Source organism: Xyrauchen texanus, chromosome 30, assembly GCF_025860055.1.
Source record: "Xyrauchen texanus isolate HMW12.3.18 chromosome 30, RBS_HiC_50CHRs, whole genome shotgun sequence".
Taxonomy (NCBI): domain Eukaryota; kingdom Metazoa; phylum Chordata; class Actinopteri; order Cypriniformes; family Catostomidae; genus Xyrauchen; species Xyrauchen texanus.
In genome coordinates, this window is record NC_068305.1 from 31,564,147 (window position 1) to 31,590,624 (window position 26,478).

The 26,478-nt window shown below is 36.9% G+C and overlaps 1 pseudogene; it reads right to left on the minus strand.

Annotated features, from left to right (window-relative positions):
• Positions 1 to 26,478, minus strand: part of LOC127623803 (protein enabled homolog) — a 150,247-nt pseudogene that overhangs the window by 35,726 nt on the left and 88,043 nt on the right.

Sequence of the window (26,478 nt, forward strand, 5' to 3'; positions counted from 1 at the left end):
TAAGACTTGCTCGTTACTTCAATCACTTTTGGGGTTAATGCACATACTTTATACAGTTGGTAAACATACACCCACCACTAGATGCAACATGAAGTCACATGTTAAAATGACACGTTGCTAATGCGAGAAAGGTTCGATATTGTATAATTAAGGTGTATTTTTATGCAGACATCTACAGTAGTTATTAAAGCTCATTACTTATGCTCATTACTATAAACAAGGTACCTCGACTGAAAGTTACTCCAGAAATCATATACAGTGAGGAAAATAAGTATTTGAACACCCTGCTATTTTGCAAGTTCTCCCACTTAGAAATCATGGAGGGTCTGAAATTGTCATCGTAGGTGCATGTCCACTGTGAGAGACATAATCTAAAAAAAATCCAGAAATCACAATGTATGATTTTTTAACTATTTATTTGTATGATACAGCTGCAAATAAGTATTTGAACACCTGAGAAAATCAATGTTAATATTTGGTACAGTAGCCTTTGTTTGCAATTAAACGTTTCCTGTAGTTTTTCACCAGGTTTGCACACACTGCAGGAGGGATTTTGGCCCACTCCTCCACACAGATCTTCTCTAGATCAGTAAGGTTTCTGGGCTGTCGCTGAGAAACACGGAGTTTGAGCTCCCTCCAAAGATTCTCTATTGGGTTTAGGTCTGGAGACTGGCTAGGCCACGTCAGAACCTTGATATGCTTCTTACAGAGCCACTCCTTGGTTATCCTGGCTGTGTGCCTCGGGTCATTGTCATGTTGGAAGCCCCAGCCTCGACCCATTTTCAATGCTCTAACTGAGGGAAGGAGGTTATTCCCCAAAATCTCGCAATACATGGCCCCGGTCATCCTCTCCTTAATACAGTGCAGTCGCCCTGTCCCATGTGCAGAAAAACACCCCCAAAGCATGATGCTACCACCCCCATGCTTCACAGTAGGGATGGTGTTCTTGGGATGGTCCTCATCATTCTTCTTCCTCCAAACACGGTTAGTGGAATTATGACCAAAAAGTTCTATTTTGGTCTCATCTGACCACATGACTTTCTCCCATGACTCCTCTGGATCATCCAAATGGTCATTGGCAAACTTAAGACGGGCCTTGACATGTGCTGGTTTAAGCAGGGGAACCTTCCGTGCCATGCATGATTTCAAACCGTGACGTCTTAGTGTATTACCAACAGTAACCTTGGAAGCGGTGGTCCCAGCTCTTTTCAGGTCATTGACCAGCTCCTCCCGTGTAGTTCTGGGCTGATTTCTCACCTTTCTTAGGATCATTGAGACCCCACGAGGTGAGATCTTGCACGGAGCCCCAGTCCGAGGGAGACTGACAGTCATGTTTAGCTTCTTCCATTTTCTAATGATTGCTCCAACAGTGGACCTTTTTTCACCAAGCTGCTTGGCAATTTCCCGTAGCCCTTTCCAGCCTTGTGGAGGTGTACAATTTTGTCTCTAGTGTCTTTGGACAGCTCTTTGGTCTTGGCCATGTTAGTAGTTGGATTCTTACTGATTGTATGGGGTGGACAGGTGTCTTTATGCAGCTAACGACCTCAAACAGGTGCATCTAATTTAGGATAATAAATGGAGTGGAGGTGGACATTTTAAAGGCAGACTAACAGGTCTTTGAGGGTCAGAATTCTAGCTGATAGACAGGTGTTCAGATACTTATTTGCAGCTGTATCATACAAATAAATAGTTAAAGAATCATACATTGTGATTTCTGGATTTTTTTTTAGATTATGTCTCTCACAGTGGACATGCACCTACGATGACAATTTCAGACCCCTCCATGATTTCTAAGTGGGAGAACTTGCAAAATAGCAGGGTGTTCAAATACTTATTTTCCTCACTGTATATAAACATCCACTTATTTTTGTTTTTTAGTGCACTCACTGAGGCTCTTGTCAAACATGAGCACAAATGGCCCTGCATTATTGACACTACCAACAAGCTTGAAATAGCTTCAAAATCAAATTATACAGTTGAAGTCAGAAGATCACATACACTTTGGTTAACATCATTAAAACTAATTTAACCACTCCACAGATTTAATATTAACAAACTATAGTTTTGGCAAGTCATTTAGGACATCTACACTGTGCATGACAGGAGTAATTTTTCCAACAATTGTTTACAGACAGATTGTTTCACATTTAATTCACTACATCACAATTCCAGTGGGTCAGAAGTTTACATACACCAAGTAACTGTGCCTTTAAGCAGCTTATTAAATTCCAGAAAATGTCAGGCCTTTAGGAAATTAGCTTCTGATAGGCTAAATGGCCATTGGAGGTGTACATGTGGATGTATTTTAAGGCCTATCTTCAAACTCAAAAGAAAATCAAAAGAAATCAGACAAAATTGTTTTTTAACCAAAACTCTGCGTATACTTGCCTCGCAGACATGAGAAATAGGTCTATAGAAAGCTTGAATTGTCTACTTTAAACGAACCAATTTAAATTTAATACAAATATTCTCTGATTGTGTAATCCACATGAAACCAACGAGAGGTACAGTCTTTCCCGTTTGAGCTCATTATCGTTTTTGGAAGAAGACACGATGACAATTTACCTCAGAATTGAGTGATCTGATACGGCCTAACACAAAGTTTCACAAAAAGTTAATTTGAGCGAGTCTACAAAATCTATTATGCGTTTCATGGCCTTATTTCATTGACTTAATTACTAACCATGCAAAATCTTGATTTTCTCAAATGCAAACATCTCATGTTTGGAGGCTCTTTACAACACTCCTGAGAAAGTGATGCAGTTTATTTATTCATTTTGTTAATTATTCATGCTTGACATGATGCCTACAATCATGTCAACTGCATTTCAAAAAATATTTAAGACTTGCTCGTTACTTCAATCACTTTTGGGGTTAATGCACATACTTTATACAGTTGGTAAACATATACCCACCACTAGATGCAACATGAAGTCACTTGTTAAAATGACATGTTGCGAATGCGAGAAAGGTTCGATATTGTATAATTAAGGTGTGTATTTTTATGCAGACATCCACAGTAGTTATTAAAGCGCATTACTTATGCTCATTACTATAAACAATACAAAAGTTTGTATTTTTATCTCAAAGCAAGTTATGGCATTTGGAACCAATGTAGCCTTTTTTATAAAAAGTCCAAAAAACTCAGAGGATCTGAGTGATCTGAGGGTTTTATTGAACATAAGAACTACTTAGATTTGTAAATGCCACACAAAAACAGAAAAATAATTACATAAGTAACAAGTATTAAGATCCATCACGCTTTCAGATGTGCGCATGGCAAACCAAGACCTGTCAGTCTAAGCAATCAGTCCAATCAAAGCTGTAAAACAGTGGCCGATTTGTCTCTACACATCGTCCCTTCCCACCATACCCACCCACATACCCGAGATCAGATATCTTATTATCGGTTTAAGAGGTTAAACAAATTTGCTGTTTATTAACTATAAATAAACACATTAGCCGTTATGTTGCATTTGATTAATGTTGAACAGGTTAGCTTTTTTTATAAAATATTTTATAAGTTGATAATTGTCATTTTCTTCAATCATCTAATTATAAAACACCTAAAATATGTTGCTTGTAAGTTTTTGCTTCAGCCAGTGGAAGGCATGGCACAAGTGAGTGAGTGTGTGTGTGTGTGTGTGTGTGTGTGTGTGTGTGTGTGTGCGTGTGTGCGCGCGCGTGCGTGCGCGTACACATGATCAGGATGGTACCACCTCTGCCTCATTTTGCGCCAGGACAAACCCTGGTATGTTAAAAGTACAACTTAGTGAAATGTGTCTTCTCATGTAATGTGCCAGTTTGCTAATGTTGAAATGATAATGGAGAGAATTCAAGGTTTTCATTCGTAAGGTTTATTTTACGGTCCAATGATGGAAATGTTCAAACAAACAAACCAAAAAAATAATTCCATGGGTATTGTAATATAAGACATTTGAATGGCCTTATTTTTCACCAAATTGATTTAAAACCTTTTAATACATTTTAAATGACCTGTGGATAACCCTGTGTTAAGAGAGATGAACCAGTTCACCCGGTCCATTTGGCTGCGGAGATGCCACACTTGTTTTTGCAAGAATGGCTGTGCCTGATGTCATTTCCTGGGACCTTGCCAAGTACACCTTCCATCCAGCATGACAGTCATCATCATGACAATGGCCAGGTTAGGTGTGGTGACATCATGCCTCCACATGTTTCCAAGCAAGAGTGTAAGATGGGAAAACCACACCCAACCTGTCAAAGACCCCTTGAGAAAATTTGTTTTTGTGCCCAAGGATCCAAATGTCCCCATCACACCTGCTGCAAAATACAGTCTGTCTTGCTTTTACTCAAAGTAATTTCATCCCAACTTTTATTTCTAGGATTAAGTTAAACCTCAGTCTGAAGCAACAAGGCATTTGCAAGACATTATTCCAACTCTTTGGCCACATCGTACTTTATCAAACATAGTGTGGTTGAATATTCCTAAAATCAAATTGTTAATTTCCCTGTTAAATATCAGATTAGTATTATATACACACCTCATTACAAACCATATACATTATACGTATTTCACTGAATAACGTTAGATTAACTTCCCCCAAACAATGTCAAAATTCAAATGATAAACCTACCAGGTGACAAACTGTGAACAATTATTAAGCATAGAAGTTAGACAGAAGATCTCTACATCGCTGAACAGTGGATAGTACCTGGCTACGCATGCATACTGCATTACCTCAACAGCTTTCGAAACAATAGCAGTTTGTTGAAACCTGCCGAGTGACAATAGTCACACTTACTCACCAGAACAGGTAGTGTTCAACAGCTGGCTATAAATGCGAGGGATTTAAACCCCAGCTGATGATCATTCCTGCAGTGAACCGAATAAACACGCAAGCGACAATCTACCACGGCCAGTGGCCAAAGCTTTTTATAACGGACAGAAGGACTACTAGGTTAACAAAGACAAAAACAAACAACAAACTTATTTTATTTGTGAAGTGAAACGTGTGTGTGTAACTTCAAAAAGATCAGGGGCTTTAGCCAAACATAATCAAACATAACTATTCAGGCTTTGTTCAAAGTTTTGTGAGAGTATAGAATCGTTCAGTACAGTAAACCAAATCCTTACGACCCTTATTTCTGTTTCTAAATTTTTTTAATAAAATATAATAAAATTGTATAAAAATACAGAAAATGTAGTTATTTTTCCAATTAATCGAAGGAATAACTTAAGAATAATCGATTATCAAAATAATCGTTAGTTGCAGCCCTAGTTATAGTGAATATTACAACTTTGTAGCCATGATGACATAACTTAAGGTAAACCCTGATATTTTATGAGCAAATTTTACTTAAAATTCCTATGGGATGTTCTGTAAAGCTTGTCTGAGTGAGCATCAGTAATGGGGGGGTGGAATATAGCAAAGGGTCGATTGTCATCTTAAACCAGTACTGCAAACTGCAGCTGGGCCAGTACAAATACAAACCCCACAAACTATATACAGCTCGCCGAGAATCCACAAGGGCCAGTATACTATGTAAATCCTCCAAAAGGAGATTCCATGTGCTTGGTCTACTGCCCGAGTTCTCCATATCTGCTCAATTTAGTTGTCTTGTTTCTGGGTTGTTCTTGTACCTGGGTTCCCAGAGGGTGCATTCCAAGCCACTCCATTATTAAATATCATTGAGGCGTGGATTGCTGTGTGTCCCACTTCTCCAAATCCCTGCTTAGCCTGAGCCATCCTCTCTGCGATGTAATTAAAGAGCAGAGCAAGCCTTGTTCATGTCCATGGTAATATACCACCCCCAAAGACCATGGCATACATAGCCTAGCATAAGTCAACCCCCGAGTAAAGTATTAGAGCAAGCTCCCTACAGAGGTGAACACTGACAGAACACTAAAAAGAAATGAGGTAAACAGACACTTGATACTGAAGCCAAAGTCTAATCTTAGATGTGTTGTTAAACGCAGACTACAGCCCCATTAACACTGACAGCAATTAAAGAGACAGCTAGGTCGCAAATCTCTGTGCTGTTGGTTGCTAGAGGTAAGGATGTGCACAACTTCCATATTTTCAAAATAGTCTCAGTCAGTGGATTGCCTGAATGAGTAGCTGACTAATTGTTCTTAAATAAACCCTGTATAATTGGACTGTTTATTTAGTTCACCTGAACACGTTCTTGGGTTTAAAAACATCTAGATGGAATGCAACATTATGGGACAGAATGCAGTTGTCTTAAAACAGGTGTTTAAAAGTTGTACGATTTTTTACTTGAAACAGTATCTTAAAACCAACACTTATGGCATATATGTTCAAAAAACAAGATGCAATTAAATGGTCAAAGACATCCATCTGTTTATGTACAGTATTGGCTGAAGTGAAGGTGCTTTAAAGGGAATTAATTTAAAAGATGTACGTTTTCCAAGAGGGTTTATTTTGTGCAAACTATTTAAGTTAACCAAAGAATGCAAAATGTCTTTGCATGAATAGAGCTTAAATTGTAGCATGGTCCTGAATGCAAAGCACGCTGTCAGCTTTCCAATTAAACCACCAATTTTTAAAACTACAAACTAGCAAATACTGTAAATAAGAGAAAATAGAGATACACTAGATGACTAAATTGGTTGTTGAATGAATCGTTAACCAGCTTGGCCCATCCCTAGTAAGTAGACATTCCAACTTGACTGCAATTATTAACTTTATCAGCATTGGTAGTCACCAGTTCACGGCACTGCTCATTTGCATAAAGATGAGATCTGCTCTAATTTGTTGCATTGCCTATGGTTAACTTGTTCATGTTACATGAAATTGCATTGTTGTTGCAAATCGCTATCAGTGTGAAGCAGGGGCGTTGCTAGGATCTTGATACATTGGGGGCTTAGCCCAGTCCCCACCACCCAACCCCAGCCCGCCTGCCCGCTTTTGGTAACTACTACTTCTACTCATAGGCACATAATAAGCAATAATAATATAAATGGGGTGTCTGGGGGACCTCCCCCATGAAATGTTGGCCATTAAACACTTCATTTCCTGCATTCAGGTGCATTTTTTTTAGCATTTTAAATGATAGGTAAAAAGATAGAATGCTTTATTTGTAGAACTGTAACAGCTATTCACAGAAACACAAATAAATAATACATGAATATTAAATAATTAATAATGTATCCTGAATTTTACTTGTAACATTGGATAATGGGAAAAGGTAGACGTGACTTGTTGAGTCAGTGACATGAATCTAATTATCTATTAATCTAACCAAATTAACCTCAAAAACATGAAGTTTAGTACTGTTTTCCGAGCTCACTCACTTTGGGATTGTAGCCGAGGCCGTTTGCTGGCCTCAGGAGGTGGAGGACTGCAGTCTTGACGGCGCTTAAAAAAATTGCCGGATATCCATTTTTACATTAGACATTTGGGCTAGTGAGTGACGGATGAATCTTGATGCAGTCTGCTGCTTCCTGCTGATTGGTCAACAAGACAGCACGCTGTATATAGCTGGTAGTAGTCAATATCGATGCACGCGCATGGAGCGCATTATGAAAGACTTCGTCTTAGGTTTAAACAACCTATGAAACTATTAATGAATGATATGAAACTAAAACGACATAAGCTTAATTTAAAATGGCTTAGGAACTATCTATTTAGAGGTGGATAAACGCAATTTAGAGGTGGATAAACCCACTTTGGAGGTGGGTAAACGCTATTTCCGAATTTTGGGAGGTGCGTAAACGGCGTTTATGTGCGTTTAGCCTCCACTACATCCCTGAATAACGTTAATTTACACATCATGTTTCAATTGCCAAATCAGATGTATAGGCTACTTCATCTACATTCCTCACGAGAAACGGATTATGGCTCACAAAATGGATTAGCTATAGGCGAAATAGTAAGGTCCCACGTACTTTATATATACAGTACATGTTCTGCATTAATACCACAGTGAGTAACTTACAGGGCTAGTAAGTTAGACCAGGGTTTGCTTAAGAGCCTTCACCGACCTGAGCTTAATGATGAGGGAACGGCCAGTAGATAACTCTTCTTGCCTCTCTCAGTATCGTTCATGACTCCTTATTTTACTTTTTAAAAAGTGTCTAATGTCCATAATAGCTACCACCAGAAGCCACAAACAACAATGACAGTCAAGCCCTAAAGCTGTAAGTTAACCGATGACTCTTTCAGGCTCTCTCCTCTGGTGCGCACTCTAAATACAAGCATTCTGTAACCATAGTAACTTTGATCTGCTTGAACACATTTTAATCGTCTTTAATACATGATTCAGAAGGATAGATTAAAAGACCCGGTACATTTTTTTAAATAAATACAAAATTATTAAAAAATAATAATAATTATCAATAATTTCAATTTTTTGAGATCCGGGGCTATAAAAAAAACATCCGGGCTGAAGTCCGGATGCCCATGTCTAACGAGCGCCTGGTGTGAAGGCCCTATTAGAAGGACAATGGAACATGAAACTTATGGGTCAGGTATGGTTAACGGTTCATTAAGCTACTGCCTTTCAATCCCAATGATCCCATAATCCTTATATGGTAAGGTGAAGAGGTCATAATATCAAGGGCTACTTGTTTTCAGAAGTGCTCATGTTTTAAAAATACTCTCTGAACAATTATCACTTCAAACCATACTTGCTTTTTTACCAACAGTAAGGAGGATTTATGGGATCAAATGTGTGTGCTACTTGATTCTTAAATAAGAACGACACCCCAGACCTGTTTGCAAGTGTAGTTCACACCATTTCTAGTGCTTTATTTATGCATAATCCTATCGGACACAATTGCATTCCCTGGCATATGAGATCATAACATTCCGAAATAACAAGCAGCCAAAACACTTAAAATTAGAAGCGGGCCCTGCTCTCTGACAAGCGACTGGAAGGGGACACATTATAGGGTTGAAGGGTTCATCAACTACTGCTACATTAAAGGCTTAGTTTCAGTTTTTTCTTGAGTTAAATTGGTTTTCCTAAGCATTACCCCTTTCAGATGATGTTGTTCCAAGGAGAAACAAGCTCTCTGGTTCATCTACATTCCTATGCATTTATGTAACAGCCCCTTTCAGCCAAGTGTTCAAAGACAGAACAGAACTGGTGGTCATTTAAAGGCACTGTGTATTTTATGTTCCATTACAGTGACATAATAAGGCATTGCTTGGATTGTTCTCATATTTCGGAATAGAGCAAGGGTTTTCTGACTGCAGCCCAAGAAAAATATGTCCAAGGATCACACACAGTCTTTAAATGGAGAGCTTAAATGTGAAATTTATATTTCTTTGCCAATAGCAGCAACAGAATTGGGTCTTTCCTTGTTCGATCAAAGTACAAGTAGTCCCTGTAACATACTCTAGCCATTGGTTAAGCCACAGTTTAACATGTCAGGCCGAGCAACATCCAAACAGAGCAAGGCTTTCACATATAAACCTCAAGTATGTAATGAATGTTTGAATCGCTTACTTTTTATACTTGGGGAAAAAAATTACACACTTCAAATTTAAAGGGATAGTTCACCCAAAAATTGTATGATTTACATTCTTCTATGAAACTTTGAATAGAAAAGATTTAGGGACAGATAGCCTCAAAAAAAAAAAAAGAGCAGTGTCAAGATTCTTCCAAATTTCTTCTCGTGTTCCACAGAAAAAAGTCTTGCAGGTTTGGAACACCATGAGGAGGAGTACATTTTTATAACTATCCCTTGAAGTCTGCCCACAGAAGCCAGTAAATCAGCGCAGTCCCTTTAAAGAATAATCAAATTACAGGCAACTGAATAAAAATTAGATACATTCAGAAAACTGTGATAATCTTTCGGCAATAAGCGCTACATTCTTGAACATTTGGAACAGAGAAAATGAAAGGTGGTAAAATTGTTACATTTTTGCTCAAACATCCCCATTCTCCCACATAGAATGAGAGCTTAAAAGATGGGAAACATGCAGCAGATCCATTTATTGGCGTCTCCTTTCCTGACATCAGTTACCAAGGAAACAGTAGCTAAGGGAGTGTAGGCGGCTCACAGCATGATTCGGAATATCTTCCAACAACTTAATACAACAGATTCTAAAAGGCAGTATGACTATTGTATTTAAAAAAAATAATAATAATAATAATAATAATTGATTTTTATATTTTTCAAGAAAATCAAAAAATATATACAGAAAAATATTAGGATACACAATATTTTAGAAGCCAGTACTGTATATATTTTGGCTGATAAACCGGAAACTCATAAATAGAATTAAATCGCTACGATATTTTCGCTGGTATTGGCCTCAATGAACTGATAATTATAGGTTAACATAATCAGCCCAGAAATTACATATCGGTGCATCCCTAAACAAATATAGAAATAATAAGGTGTATATTTTACATAGGAAAGTAAAATCATAAGCATCACTATTGCTCATTTGAACTAAAATATTAAACTTTGGTGCATAACTTAAATTGACACCTAAAATTGTGTGGTTTGTTGATGCATACCATTACTTTTCTGGGGGATTGGAAATAGACAGACTTTTATTGGAGGCGGCACCCAAGCCTTATCTAGGGACTAGAACAAAACATAGACTTGGGCTCTTTTAGTGTATGCTAGTAAGCAACAACCTAGAAACCACTCAGAACACACGGGCAACCACCAAGCAAATTATTAGCAACACACTAAAACAACTCATAACACCTATATCACAACAAATATACTGTATCACTATCCTATATCACTGAATCACTATATAGCAACCATTCACAACACCCCAGCATTGTGGCGGTAAGTTTTGCATAACCAAACGCCACCCAAATGTAAAACATTGTTTAGTACTTCAACTAGAACAATAGAGAGCAAATCACTGCAATACAGAATCCTACAAAACAAATAAAATAATGACATGTGGAAAACTGCTATCAGCACTCAAACAACGATGATAGGCCAGTTTGAGAAAGCGAGCAGAATGTGTACCATATTGAAGTCCTTTTGGCCAGTGCTACTCCCCTCTCTTCTGGAAAGGCCCAGTTATTTGGTCCATGTGTTCTCTGTCCAAGCTAAGCCATATGGTGTCTTTTACAAGACTTTCTTCAAAAATGTCAACAGATTTGTGCCTGGCTCACTGATTTCCCTTTACACAGAAGGAAGAACCTCTTCGAACAGTGAAGGAAATTTACTACATCCCAAAAAAATTCTGAAACAGGATGCAGGCTTTCTGTAGCCATATGAAGGTCATTCATCTGAACGCATTACTATGCTGAAGTGGCATTATGACAATCAGCTGTAAATGATGCCATCAGTCTGTTAATGAGGTGGTGGATCCATTCTTGCCCTACCTGCGAGATACAGCGAGGGAAATGGGCTTTGTGTCTCCACCTGACAGATGTGCTGAGAGCTGGCAGAGCAGCAAACCTGTGGCTATTTTTAGCCTCCCATTATGACACTTCATGTCTTTTTAATCAAAACCAATATTGTATATTTGGCACACTGAAAACCTGTCGACCCACATGTCATTGTGGTCATGATGGAGGAAAGAGTTGGAGTTGGGAAAGAGCTCGTAAAAATGAAAGCTAAAAACTCAAATCAACATTTTTGCTACCCAAACAGCCAAATATGTATTTCCCCACTGTAAAAGATGAGCATAAAAGAAACACAAATGAATGCACTTTGCCCCAAAAAATTTATATATAATGCCACAAGATCATTTTTTAGGTCTTTTCATAAGTCTCCAGAAATGCTCTAATTCAAAACATGTGCACACTAAAAGACAGCCAAAAAAAATAATAAAAAAATAAACCAGAACACAATACTGAAGAGAAGCTCAAACCCCAAAATGCTTGGGGGGGAAAACATTCTTAAACTTCAATTTTGAACATAGTGGTTCTTTCACACAAACATGGACACTGACACATACTAAAGGAATTTAGATGCGAAACCACTGTGATCACGGTTTCTACCCACCAATGGAAAGAGGGATGAAAAGAGACTTAAAGGATTAGATCACCCAAAAATGTAAATTATGGTAATTTACACTCTTGAATGTCTTTTCAGAATCATTTGCTGTTATTTTTTCTTTGGAACACAAAAGTAGTATTTTTTTGAAGAAAAAAAGCTCATGGACTAAACATGACCTTTGGCAGAGCGGGAGATTATCAGTGAAAAATGAATTTGTCAGTTTCTCACATTAAGTTATCAAATGGTTTCAGAAGACTTGGAATATAGTGCACATGCCATACAGACTACGGCAAGAGCTGAGTAACAATTCTTAAAGAAGTGCCCTTCCAAGGCTGATTTATCTTGTTTGTAATGCAGATGAGAACAAAAATTCAGAGGGGTTTGGAAAAATATGAGGGTGAGTAGATAGCAGAATTTATGTTTTTGGTGAACTATCCCTTTAATTTCAGCAGTCCTTTGACAAAAGTCATTAACACCATCATGGTCCTCAGACCTGTCTGACAGCCAAATCAATCCATCTTCTGACACTGAGCAGACCCTCTGATGGTTGTTTATAAATGACTGTCTCTCATTCCAGTCTACTCTCAATCACCGCAAGATTGGCCAGCATTGTATTAGGTTTGCCTCACGGTATGACATCAGATACTAAGCATGCACCCAGTTCCATTGACTGCAATAGCTAAATATGGCTGTGGGCCGGCATGCTGCGGCCGGGTGGGCGGCAGCAGGCCAGCTCAATTACACGTACTCAAAGACATTCTTTAAGAGAATCTTATCCCTCTGCTTTCTGGCAGATCTTTCACAGACTGGAAAATATCCTTATAAGGAACATTTCTACTATATATACACTATGGCACCTGGCTGATGAACACAAGCTGCTAGAATGTATGAATGACTTTTTTGAACTTTGTTCCTTTGGACAGTATCTCACTGGTGTTTTCCACTGTACTTTGACATATCTGAATAAGAAATGAAATGGAATGATATCTTGAAAATCTCATTATTGATGAAAGGCCAAAGAAAGCCATTTAGCCCTATAACTCTGCAACTGCAACAGGAATGCAATGTCTTTCCCCCCCACAATTTGAATAAACCCCATAACACATCCCTGCTGATAAGACTTGATAAACACATGAATGTAAATTAGTCTGAGTCTCCAGTGTATTCAGAAGCTCTCGGATACCAAGCACCCTCCTCCGGCTTTTCACTATGCTGTGGAGCACGCACATCTCTGTCTGGAGCACAAATCCAGCCAAACAATGTTTGCTATGCAGGACACACAGCATTACCCAAAGATGCCATTGCTCTGCACCAAACATTCAATGTTAAACAAGCTGCAAAGGCTCTGCAGATAAAGCTGGTTAAGAGCTAATGTCTCTTCTGAAGCAATAAAGTAGGCTGAGTCATCATCAAAAGACTGAGCTCAAGTTCAGAATACAATGGGGTGCTTCGGTCTCATACAAATTATAATGCATCATTGATGGGGATTGGGGAAATGTTTGTTTGGGGGCTAGAAGATCACTGAGGTGATCAAAATGACATAGAATCGTGCAGAAGTGTGTTTTCGGAAGCACCTTCAGTCACCATTCACTTTCATTGAATCTTTTTATGTACAATGAAAGTGAATGGTGAGGCTGATATTCTGCCAAACATATCCTTTTGTTTTACATGGAAGAAAGAAATTCATACAGGCTTGAACAACATTAGGGTGAGAAAATGGTGAAATTTAATTATATTATGAACCAAAGTGTATTACAGATATAAAGGAATATTCAAGGTTCAATACAATTTAAGCTCAATCGACAGCATTTGTGGTATAATATTGATTATAACTAAAATGTATTATGACTTGTCCCTCCTTTTCTTAAAAAAAAAAAAGCATGCAATGGAAATGAATGGGTCTAATCCATAAATGTTAAAATAATTGCTTACTAACCTGTTCTGTGTAAAGTTATAGCCAATTTTTACAATTTCGTTGCCATGACAATGTCAACAAACCCCAAAACTAAAGTAAAAATGAACATTTAAACAACTTTACAGCTCAAATAATACATGAGTTTTAACTGAATAATTAATGTAAGCGCTTTTATAAAATTATAAGCTTCACAATTCTGCCTTGCTCTAACTTGTATTGAGCCCAGAATATTCCTTTCATAAATTTAAGAAAAACTATAAAAATTACTATACAATGTTAACAGGAGGAGGAATGCAGTTTAATACTAAAAAGTTCAATAATCAATAATCTAGGGTGCAATAAAGGCAAAAAAAAGTTGTAAACTGTCGAGCAAGTAGTGAGCTTTGAGTGTGTATATTCTAGTCAAGCAGCCGCAGCCTTGACTGCTGTCTCCTTTGAGAACACACTGCAGAACAGCTTTTCATTAACAAGACCTGGGTGAGTAACAGCCTCCCGCATCCTTTGAAGTCCAAAGAAATCTTGATGAATGCATACCCATGAAAAAGTAGATTCAGAGCTTCAAAGTGGTGATTTGACTGAGCTGAGTCCAACAGACATTAACATTACGTTGCAGCAATATATGTGTTGGTTTCTGCACTGTAAGGGTTCACCTGGTTCATATTGTCACCTTAAGCAGATCACACATGCAGATGTGAACTTAATGAGCAATCTATGAGTGCATTTATGTTTAATAGAGATTTGTAGAGTTTTGTATAAGAAAAGTTTTACACCCAAGGTAATGAATAGTAGTTTTGTCATATATGTTCAGAATGAGCATACACTCACGTGAGATTAAAAAAAGTCCTGTCTCTTTATTGGCCTTTAAAAAAAAAACTGTTATTATACGTGAGGGTGGTCCCTTTTATGGTGGTTGCATGTTGAGCTCACATGACCAGCCAGGTAATACTTCACAATAAGTTTGTACTAGTTAATATTAGCTATACACAGCTGTCTGGAACACTCGATTCCGAATGGTCAATCGCGCAATCGAGCGGTCCGATATTTCTGAATGACTGCAGGTCCAGGGATAGTCACATTTCACTGGTCATCCAGGTGAGTCATCTTTCCTAATTATTGTATTATTCTCTAGTAATTAAATAATTAACTCAAATCAATATTTCGTGTCAATGTATTTATTTGGCAAATAGTCTTGTAATATGCCTGATAATAAGCATGCAATGAGCAGATGGTCATTTTCACAAAATAAACACCAACAGATCTCTTATGCAAATTGGAGGTGGAATTTAGCTATTTATGGAGATTCCACTGTCTCTTTTTTCTTACATATTAGCAATTTCAACTCAAATCAACATTTTAATAAATCCATTAATTTATTTGGCAAGTAAGTAGTGTAATAAGCAGTAATTATTACACTATAAAAATTAAAAAGGTAATTTTTGCAACATAAACCCCCCTATTTTAAGACTCTTTTGGTAACAAATACATCTAACAAATAAGTAATTTCTAGTGACAAAAGTTACTGAATATTTTGAAATGGTGAATATTGATAAAGGCTTCTTTTTGTTAATGCACAATTAATAATTTGTACTGTTTACTGCAGTCAGCGTTTGTAATGTCTTACCTTCTCTGGATCTCCAGCTCCTCTAGTGATGGGCCATTCTGCACCTGAGGGGTCTGTCTTGGCAACGGGGGACCTGTGAGAGCAAAGGAAATATCTGGAATAAACATCAGATTGAAAGTTCAAATGGAAAACCACTAAGGGCTTAGAAACCTGATCAATAATGTAAAGTGCATTGGGCGAGCCCCAAAAGTGTAAGGCAAGACCAGGTATCAGAGAGAGTAACATGTGGCATTAGCTTTAAGACACATTGATCTGATGTGCTGGAGTTAATAAGGATATTGTATATCAGAGAAATGGGAAATGATTATCTCGAAAAGGAATCGTCAGCAGTACTTTAGTTCTAGGAGTATAACAACAGTAAGGGATACACCATGGGTGGTTTTAGGTTCAGTGAATATTCGTCATGTCACAAGAACCGATGACCAATGAGGTTTGATGTCATAGACATAGTTTTCAGGTTTTCAGGTTCATAAACACAATTGGTTTTCAGTTGTGTTTATGGACTTTGTCAAAAAAAAAATTTTGGATTTAAATTTCATTTAAGAGCGAACAATGTCTTAACTTCGATCTGTTCGTCATATAAAATTCCTTTAGACTACTTGGAATATGACTCTGAATATGGAATATGTACTTGGAATATATGTCGCATGGACTATATAAATTACACTTTTGGTGAATTCAGCCAATGGGACATTCACCAAATTATTTTCTTTTGTGCTCTGCAGAACAAATTAAGTCACTTGGAACAACATTAGGGTGAGTTAATGATGACAGATTCTTCGTTTTGGGCAAATTATCCCTTAAAGACCCAGAAACACACCCCTAATCTCTTTGAAATGTGTTTAAGAGCACTTGATGGTTAAGAAAGCACACAGATCATTATTTATCATCAAGCAATCCGTGGTTTTGAATTGGTTGGGACATTGGCATTTTCAGTCTTGATCGTCTTATTTTACAGCACAGTTTGTGTACAAATTGTCTTCTGCTTTTGTCAGACTGAGTTTGTCAGGAACAGAACCTGAGCACAAGGAGGATAAGGTTTGAATGAAAGCTTAGCATGAACACAGGACATGTCTCCACCATGACATGCTTAATTGATCAATGTAGCATTGTGCAGGTGAGAGAGCTCTGTTTACAGAGTCTGGAGAGTAAGGCCCTCTCTGTGCCTCATTACCGACTACCTATGCCCTCTGCCATTTCCTGTTTATTTGCTTCACACAGCAGGACATTTCAAAGAAGACCTTTATAAGCTTACACCTGTTTAACATAATTACATTTTTTTTTTTTGTTTGATTGTTTCAGTAGGGGGAAGGAAACTCAAAGTGAGGCAAGTTATTATTTGGGATAAGGCAGGAATATGCAGTATAAAGTATGTATACAGGATTATATAAAGTATGGAAATAAAAAAATACTATATATTGAAATATACAGTATTGTCACAATAATGTAACACCTTGTAATTAGTTTTATTTGGTTGAGCCAATTGGGATGCTCAAACATACCACTGTTTTGACTGTGTATTTACACTTTGGGGAAATCAACCTACGAATGGCTCATCTCTGTGTCTTTACATACTAAGCATCGATAGGTAAAAGTATTTTAACACTGAAAAAGTTGCACACGTTTATAAAGGCGTGCAATGCACACAAATCCAAATAACTAAATCTTAACCAGATACAGATGGCTTGCAGAATACATTAATTGGATTAAACAAGCCTGGACATAAATTCTCCCTAAGCACAAGACTTCATGAGAAAATATTACATTAGAGCAGAGCCATCTGGACAAGCCAAACAGGGATCAACTCATCTGTCAAATAGAATTTAAAATTCTGTATGATTTTGAGCCCCTTCTATACCATTCATGTCGCTCTTTGTTTTTGTAACCCACTCTAAAAAATTGCATTCTCAAATGTACTTCATGTTTTTATCATATATAAAACACACCTACGCTAGTCTTGGTGTATGTAAATGGCCCTGTTATATAAGCCTCCTTTTCTCTTCCTTCACTGAAACAAAAACCAATAACTCCCAAAATATGACGAGCTAATCACAAGTCAGCGGAATGGACAAAATCATACAAATATTAGCTTAATATTTTTTTGAGGTCGCTTTATAGAGATTTTTTAGTACAGTGACTGCAATTTGAAACTTTGACAAAAAGGCAAATGCACATCGGGCCCATTTAACCCAGTTAAGATGAACAGCACTTTAAGTTTGGATCAGGTCCAAAAGCACTTCCATTTCCATCTAGTCGATTCAGTAATGTACTGATATTAGATCACATTGAGATAGCATAACAAATTTCAATTGTAATTAAAAAATATTAAATATGTGTCTAAGATACGAGTAAATCTTATTCACTAAATTAAAATATTATAAAATGCAACAAAAATAAAGTACATGTTTAAGTATATTATTAAATACATAAATAAATAAGTATCTATTAAGATATGAATAAATCATATTCAATAAATTAAACTGAAAATTTAAATATAGAATTTTAATACAATAAAAAACAAAATACAATAAAATACATGTATAAGTTTATTATTAGATACATAATTAAATGTAATGACATATGAATAACTCTTATTAAATGTACATTCAATGCATCTAGTTGCGATAAAAACAAAAGTTCAAATTAAAAATATGGTTACAAATATAGTAAATGTATAGAAATATTATTAGAAACAATTACATATGTATCTAATAACATTAATCTTATTAGTTTACATTCAATAAATAAGTACATCTTTTGTGTTTGCTCACTGCATGTAGTTTAGCCAGCAGAATAAACAGTAAAATTGTAATTGGTAGAGATAAAATACATTCAAACAGCAATATTTAATGACTAAAAAGCATCAGACAACAAATTATCAGACATCAAAACCAGATCACCAAACCGAAATATCACACTCAATAACAGGTTCCTTGAAGGTTTCATTAGTTTCTCCAAAAGTCAGTTTACAGACCAACAAAAAAGCTGATGAGAACAATAACATTATAACCTCAGGTCAGCTCAAATTTAGACATATTTGTAAAAAAAAAAAACAAAAAAAAACAAAAACAAACTAAAAGCACCTACATGAGAGGATTGAGACGCTGAGCCCCTTCTGACAGCATATGTACCGTAGTAATCCATCCTGGTCTTTAGGAGCAACGCTAACAATTCCACTAGAGCTGCTCGCATCAGCTCCCAAACTGCCATCAATGACTCCATGAGATCTCAGAGAGAGCAGCATGTTGTTCAGGCTATTCTGAAGCAAGCACTACTTTGATAACACAAGACTGGAGCGACAGACTGGAGGTTAGTCGTTAGAAGCCCTGCCACAATGCTCACAGAGCAGGATGTGGTCCAGTTATTGCACTTTCCAGCCCTGATCAATTATTCATGCCTGGATGGGCGAAGGGTAAAACGGTCAATGTAACAATCACGTCACTACTATTACGATTGGATGGGTGGAGGAAAAACATGAATGTATTGGTCGGCTAAACCCTTTCGAGACAAAGATGGCGAGAAACTGCTAACAGTAACGGATATAAAGACAAATTTAGGAAGTAGACCCTGTCCTTCCTAAAACAATGTCCTAATCAAAAGTTGATGTTCCCGAAGATGACATCACAATGGATCCAAAGTGACAGAAAAAAGCAGTATCGGTGGATATCCACTTTCAGCAAAATGAAACAAATACTTTCCTCCGGGAGGATAAAAAGCTCTCTCAAGAAGACTCTCTAGACACTGGCAGCACAGATCCTTGAGTGGGAGGTAAACAGAGATGGCGTCTCAAAAGCCACAGGACCAAGAGATGGGCTTGAAATTAAGTTATAGGATGATGTCACAGACAACTAAAGGCCACAAATCGACAGGGCAGTTTCAAAATTGCCACGCCGGAGAAAATATAATGCTCACATCTACCTCAGAAGTTTGGTGAGATGCTTCCTTGGTGGTATCCGTGAACCACTAAGAATCTTGAGTGGAATATTTGTGTAGCTAAGCAATGGGGAGAATTACAGGCATTTCCAATGGATTTTTAGACTAGTAAATAGTTTTAAATGTATTTTGATAATTTTAGTCATTTAAACAAACCCTAGCAATAGTCATTCTGATGCTTGACTTACACCATACTTTATGCCTTTAAGCAAAAGTTAGTCAGAGATTGAAACACCATCCATTTTGAAAAAATATCTATTCCCGCAATGTTTAACAGCAACACTAGTGAAAGACTAACACTCTTTGACACAGTCTCATTACCACACCCTAATGCGGTCACCTTGTAAGTACAACACACAAACCCCTTATCGCTCATATGCAACGCACAACACGGGTGTGCGCATTCCAATTAATTCCACAGTTGTGACTTGTGCTTCTACAAATGGGGAAATTAATGTCAAGGACTGCATAATTTTAAGATGAGGAAGCAAACGATTAGTCATCCAGCCTTACCCAGCCTGTGATTGGATTGCGTGCGGGTCAGTGAACCAGTTAAATGGGATGTTATTAAAGCTTGCTTACATGGGCCAAACGAGCAGTCGGTGTTAAATGGAATATCAAAGAATCCGTATGACTGATAGAGGCAGGGTTTCCGTTACAGTGGAAAGACAGGTCAAGGAGTCCAAGGAGACTATCTGTCTGCGTTTGAAGACATCTAGGATATAACTAATGGCTAGAGAATGTCCTACACGTTTGTGTATGTTTTGAGATCTCTCGTTCCACAGATCTCTAAGTCTGAGAGTTTGGAAAGAATTGGGATTGGGGTCACCCTACCTAATAGTAGAAATCACTAGCTTCAATTTACTACAACTTGCTCAAATTAGATTGTTCATCTCAAACATGTTAACCAGTCGAAGCATGGCAACATCACTGGCCCTAGATCAGCTGCTTCGTACATGACGTGTTGTTGTTTCGGCATGACCCCAGAGATACCAAATAGCATCACCTGATCCCACTCCAGTTCTGGGGCGGGCAAATTCCTGCAGTGGCAGAAATGAGCAGCAAAACCGTTGGGGGAGAGGTTTTTCGATGCATTGCCACCTAATAAAAGAAGATCTGCTTGGATACAGTGCCACTTGTAGTACAGATGAAAAGAAAGCATTTTGTTTTGATGGTAAAAGCTGCACAATCCAACATGTGCAGACAGGCACGAAAACAATCATATATAGAACTTCCGAAACTGGCTAGTAGGAGTGCTGTACAAAGTCATCCAGTCTTTTGTTGAGATAATCAAAAAGCACAAGTTTTATTACTTTGTGTAGTGTTTCAAACACACCTTTTAGACTTCTGGAAAAGAAAAAGCTGACATGTTCATACTGACATTGGGAAATGGATAATTTGGGTAAGGCAAATCAAACAGTGAAAAACCTACAGAATAAGCAAGATTGAGAATGTGAGACTGGCTTCTCTACAGAGTGAAAAGGCTGACTCGGCACACGCTGCTAAAATATGCACACATACAAAAGTGAAACAGACAGCAGCTCTTGCATTGTTATAGACAATGTTTTTTAAGACATTTAATGGCTTCTTGTGAAAAACTTGGCATGACTATGCTGTTAAAACCAAGCAAATTGTAAAGCAGTGGTTTGATTAGAAAATCTGGTCACAATTTCCCTACCTTGACAAGTGTTTTGGCTTGACATTTAATACACATCTGGCTTGACATTCAACTTGAATTTTCAGGACTATCTTCTGTTTAGTAACAATTTACAACAAGATTCCAGTTAACATTAGTAAATGCATTGGGTATTATAAACGAACAATGAACAATGATTTTGTAGCAGCATTTATTCATCTTGGTCAATATTAATTTATAAAAACACAATTGTTCATTGTTAGATTATAACGCAATAACAACTGTTAACAAACTTTAAATAATAATTTAAAATAAATTATTTGCATGTTGAAATTAAAGGAAAACTTAAGGTCCACTACAATTTCAATACAAAATCGATGCATGTGTGGCATTATGTTGATATCACAAAAATAATTTCTACTTGTTCCTCATTTATACATTGAATGTATATTACAGTAAGGCACTTTACAATGGGAGTGAATGGGGCCAGTCCATAAACATAAAATACACACCGTTTCAAAAGCATAGCTACAAAACCTGAATTAAGTGTGATCAAATCAATTACTAACATTATCGTGTAATGTTATATCCAATATTAAACTTTGTTGTCATGACCACGTAACACTGGTAAACCCGGTCATCGTTTTATCATACTAAAAATGTAGAACAGAGAATTTATCACACCATGTAAAATTTGTATGATTTGTGTATATACAGTTGAAATCCCATTGGGCCTCATTCACTTTTATTGCAAACGCTTTACTGTAACCACAGTTTTTCTTTAAAAATAAACAAGGGATGCAGCCAAAATTATTCTATGTGGTAATCAACATTATACCACAAATGCTGTCAACTGAGCTTAACTTGAACTGAACCCACAACATGCCTTTACATTAAACAAGAATAATTAATGCTGATGTATTGTCCATTGTTACTTCATGTTAACTAATGTTAACAAGTACAAACCTATTGCAAAGTATTACCTTATCTTTTATATCGGTCTTGATCAATTCGACACAATACATAATTCAAGTAGCTAAAACATTGTTAATATAGCTCAAGATGTCATCAAAGTAAACAAAATCATTAGTTTGCATACTTCGTTGATTGATTGGTCCAGTTGAGCTAGATTATGATGCTTGACATGTATTGTAACATCTAAAATGTACATTTAATATATGAATTCCCCTAAAATATATACATTAGTATTCATTGCTCTAACTATATGACACATGAATATTGCAGGTTGTTTCAACTCAAAAACAACAGACTCTAGTTCTGTAAAACAGATAAGCCCTTTAGCCAAAGCACAGATGAAGTAGTTGCCAGGGTGCACAATGTGAAACTGCCCCTGCTGGCAGTCTCCTGTGGTTAAAGCCCCTCTCCCCACCACTAAACTCACTCCTCAAGATGATCTCTGTGCGGCTGATTTTCTTCTGCGGGAAGCGGTTTACTCTGGGGGCTGGCATGATGGACAGGTTCCTGAAGGCCTGCCTTTCTGCTCCGATGCTCTGAACACAGACCAAGTCCCTCTGGGAGAGTTAAGGTAGAAACGGAGCTCTACAGTTGTATAGCAGAGTCAGATTTCAATTCAGAATGAAACTATAAAACTAAGAACAGAACTTGATTACTAGGCTACTTCTATGGCCAGCCTAGTTCGAAGGAGGACCATTCAGCAATGAAGACTATTACAAGTCTGGGGCAAGAGAATGATCTCATCTATAAATGTGTTCAGGGCTGCCAACGTCATCTCTCCCACCTTCATCTCAAATGGTTTGTTTGAGCAATTGGATGGTCATACGGTGTAACAAGTGCAAAAACAAACACACATGGGTTCTAGCCCACTCCCTTTCAAGCCATATTCAGGCTCTACAACCAGAAGAAACAAACTCGTTTGGGCCCTGGAATGTTCTGTCTTTCTATTTTTTTTCTCAGGGGTACCATGTCTCAAAAGATAAACAACTGTCCTGCCAAACAGTGAAGTCTTTCACTGCAGGGCGACATTCATTTAGAACTCCAGACATAAACACAGTAGGCTCCTGGGGGCTATGGTGGGATGGCATGAAAAGATAGTTTTGTCCTGACAGGGATGAGCTCAAGCAATCCCACATATTTGACCACTGTCAACAGGTGATCACATGGCAGTATTAATACGTTTAAAGGTGGCAACTTAACTCATGACCCTCTTGCAAAGTGTGCTATATGGAAGCCAGTGACAGATACCTAAAAGTAGATTTTCATTTTATTGCAGTATGCAGTTACAGTATTACCTTGTTAATGCCAGTTGCAGAGCACGATTTGAGAACCAGATCAAGCTTAAGAAACATTGTTATGAAATCATGAGTAAAGACTCACCCTCATGTCATTCCAAATCCATGACTGACTTTCTTCAGTGGAATACAAAAGTGGAAATTTTGAAGCAGGTACTGGTCATTTTTTTCTAAGCAATCTCAATGAATAGAAACTGGAGCTTTCAAGCTTCAAAAAGGATGCAAAAGCACTATAAAATGTCTCATTTAAGTGGTCCATAAGATCTGTGCATTACATTACAAGTCTTGTAATCTAAAAAGTATCTAAAATTCTCAAGTCCCCATTCAATGTAATCACATGGGAAAATGACCAGTATATTGTTTTAAATTTCTCCTTTTGTGTTCCATGAAAGCAAAAAGCCATACATGTTTAAAATGACATGAGGGTGAGTAATTGACCATATTTTATTAGGGAACTACCCCTTTATAAACTATTCTTCACTTTTCTGGCTATAAGGATGTTTTGCTGTGTTTCTAATTTTCTTAATACTCTTTCCTTTGTTCCATGCTTAAATATCAGAAGGAAATAAATAAAAATAAAATAAATAAAAAAAGACATCTGGACTTCTAAAGAGTGGATTTTGTTTACCAATTTATGAAAAAAAAAATTTTTTTTAAATGTAGCAGACAATGTAAACCAATCCGTGAATTATCTGAACAAAGGGGGACAATTTGTAGATTAAAGAGATGGTTTACCCAAAAATGAAAATTCTGTCATCATTTACTCACTCATGTTTTTTCAAACCTGTGGGACAGTCTTCCGTACAACAGAAAATATGTTAGGCAGAGTGTTAGTTTCAGTCACTATTCACTTTCATTATACATTTGTTTCCATACAATAAAAATGAATGGTGATGCAGGATAACATTCTGTCTATCAGTTCTTTTAGTGTTCGTCTGATAAAAGAAATGTGTGCTGGTTTAAAAGAACATGAGGGTGAGAAAATTATTTATATTAGGTGAACTATCCCTTTAAGCTCTGACTGAGAAAGTCTTCGACTATGTGGTTATTTAGGTAGAGGAGGAGGTCTTCTTTTTCCAGACATTTTAAGGCATGAGAAATCACAGTGCTGCAGCTAAGTCGAAGTATTGGAGGAGCTTAACCACCGGCAAATAATCATCACCCAACTGCTGTTAGCTATCAGCGCTATGAGAAATTTCACATCCTAGTTCTAAACCACAAACACCTGCCTGTCTTTGAGAGTAAGCAATCACGCGTTTGTTCACACATTCCTATCAGTTATGTCAAGAGGAGAAAACAAGTTTATGGTTTACAATAATTAAATCCAAATTACCCGTGGGAAAGATATATTCTTACATTTCTAATGTTTGCTCAAAGGGAGGATTGTTTGGTGTGAATGTTTTTGATTTCTCAATGACAAGGATATTCATAAATTAACTTCACCTATCAACTCATTCATCAGGCCTGCATGTATATATAGTCCATGTTACCAAGAACTCTTAGCCTGCTGTTTGCCTTACAACAGAGCTCCTCTGTCATGCTGGCAACAGCATTTATATAAAAACTCACCAAATCTCATACAGCCCATGGCTCCAGTTTCAGGGTAACATCACCCTGGCATGTGACTCTGTGTTGCACATAACACCCGACTAAAATTAGCATGAATGCACACACATTCAAGGGATTTGGAAAAAAGAAGAACCTTTGATTTCCCTGGATGCCCAACTGACATGTGTATGGGCTGACTTTGGGGATAGGGCGTAATGGATAACAAACTTCAGAAAACAATATAAATAATTGGATGACACAAAATGAAACTATATAAATAAAATATTTTCTCTCTATATTATTACTAATATTTACAATATATTTGTGATTATTTTGCTGGTGCTAAAAAAAAAAAAATTACACAACATTGTGAATATCCCTACAATTTAACAAGTTTCTTTGTTTGGTCATTATGTTTCTTAAAGACGACTTCATTATTAGTTTCACAATCCTTCCTTGCCTCACGACTCGCAAGTATGAGTGAGTTGTTTTAACGGCATCTCTGATTTGAATATCAGTAGCAAAAACGGTTAACAGTAAGAAGTTTGATTAATTTCCGTGAATCATTCCAAAATGTCAATTTTAACGAATCGATTCAGTAATACTTTATAAGTTCAATAACACTATAAAGTTGTATTCGTTAACATTAACTAAATTAGGTTACACGATCAAAAATGAATAATACTTTAAGCATTTATTTATCTTGGTTAATGTTCATATTAACATATACTGTACATTTAAATAAAGTTGTATACAGTATATGTTAACATTAGTTAATGCAATATGAACTAACCTAAACAAGGAACAATTGTGTTTTTATGAATTAACATTAACCAAGATGAATAAATGCTGTAAAATTGTATTGTTCATTGTTAGTCCATGATCCCTAATGGATTTACAATAGTCATGTTAACCAATACAACCTTATTGTGAACTGTTAATGACACAAAAGTATTTTATTAAAAATACATGTAGGAAAATATTGATGTTTATTATAAGTGTTGTTAAACTGCTGCAAAAAAATGAAAACTATCTACATTGTGTTTATATTGTGAACACAATACAACATGTCTGGATTATTTTTAACTAGATATTTTACAACTGTAATTCCCAAAAGTTGGGACTGTATGGAAAATGTTCATAAAAACTAAAAAGGACCCCGTGCTATATTGAAAGCACTACAATACCACATTATTTGATGTTTTATGAGAAGTCAGCATCGCTTCTGGACAGTGTTGATGGCTTCTGCTTTGCATAGTAAAGCCTTAACTTGCAGCGAATGGTGTTGACTAACAAAGGTTTAACAAAGTATTTCCGAGATGCATCATGATACCCATTACAGACGAATGGCTGTTTTTCAGATCACACGCATTCAAAAGTGGTTTTTCCAGCAGGAAAACCCCAAACCACATACTGATGTTTCACCATGGTAAACACTCGACTGTCCCAGCTTTTTTGTAGCATTTTGCAATCATCTTATTTGAAATGTGTATATCTATTAAAAATAAATAAAACAATTATCACTTGGGTTATAACAGTTGTTTGGTTTACATGTTGGCTCCTCTGAGGGGGAAAAAAGGCTGAAAATATTGAGATAACCTTTTTGGCTACATGTATAATCACTCA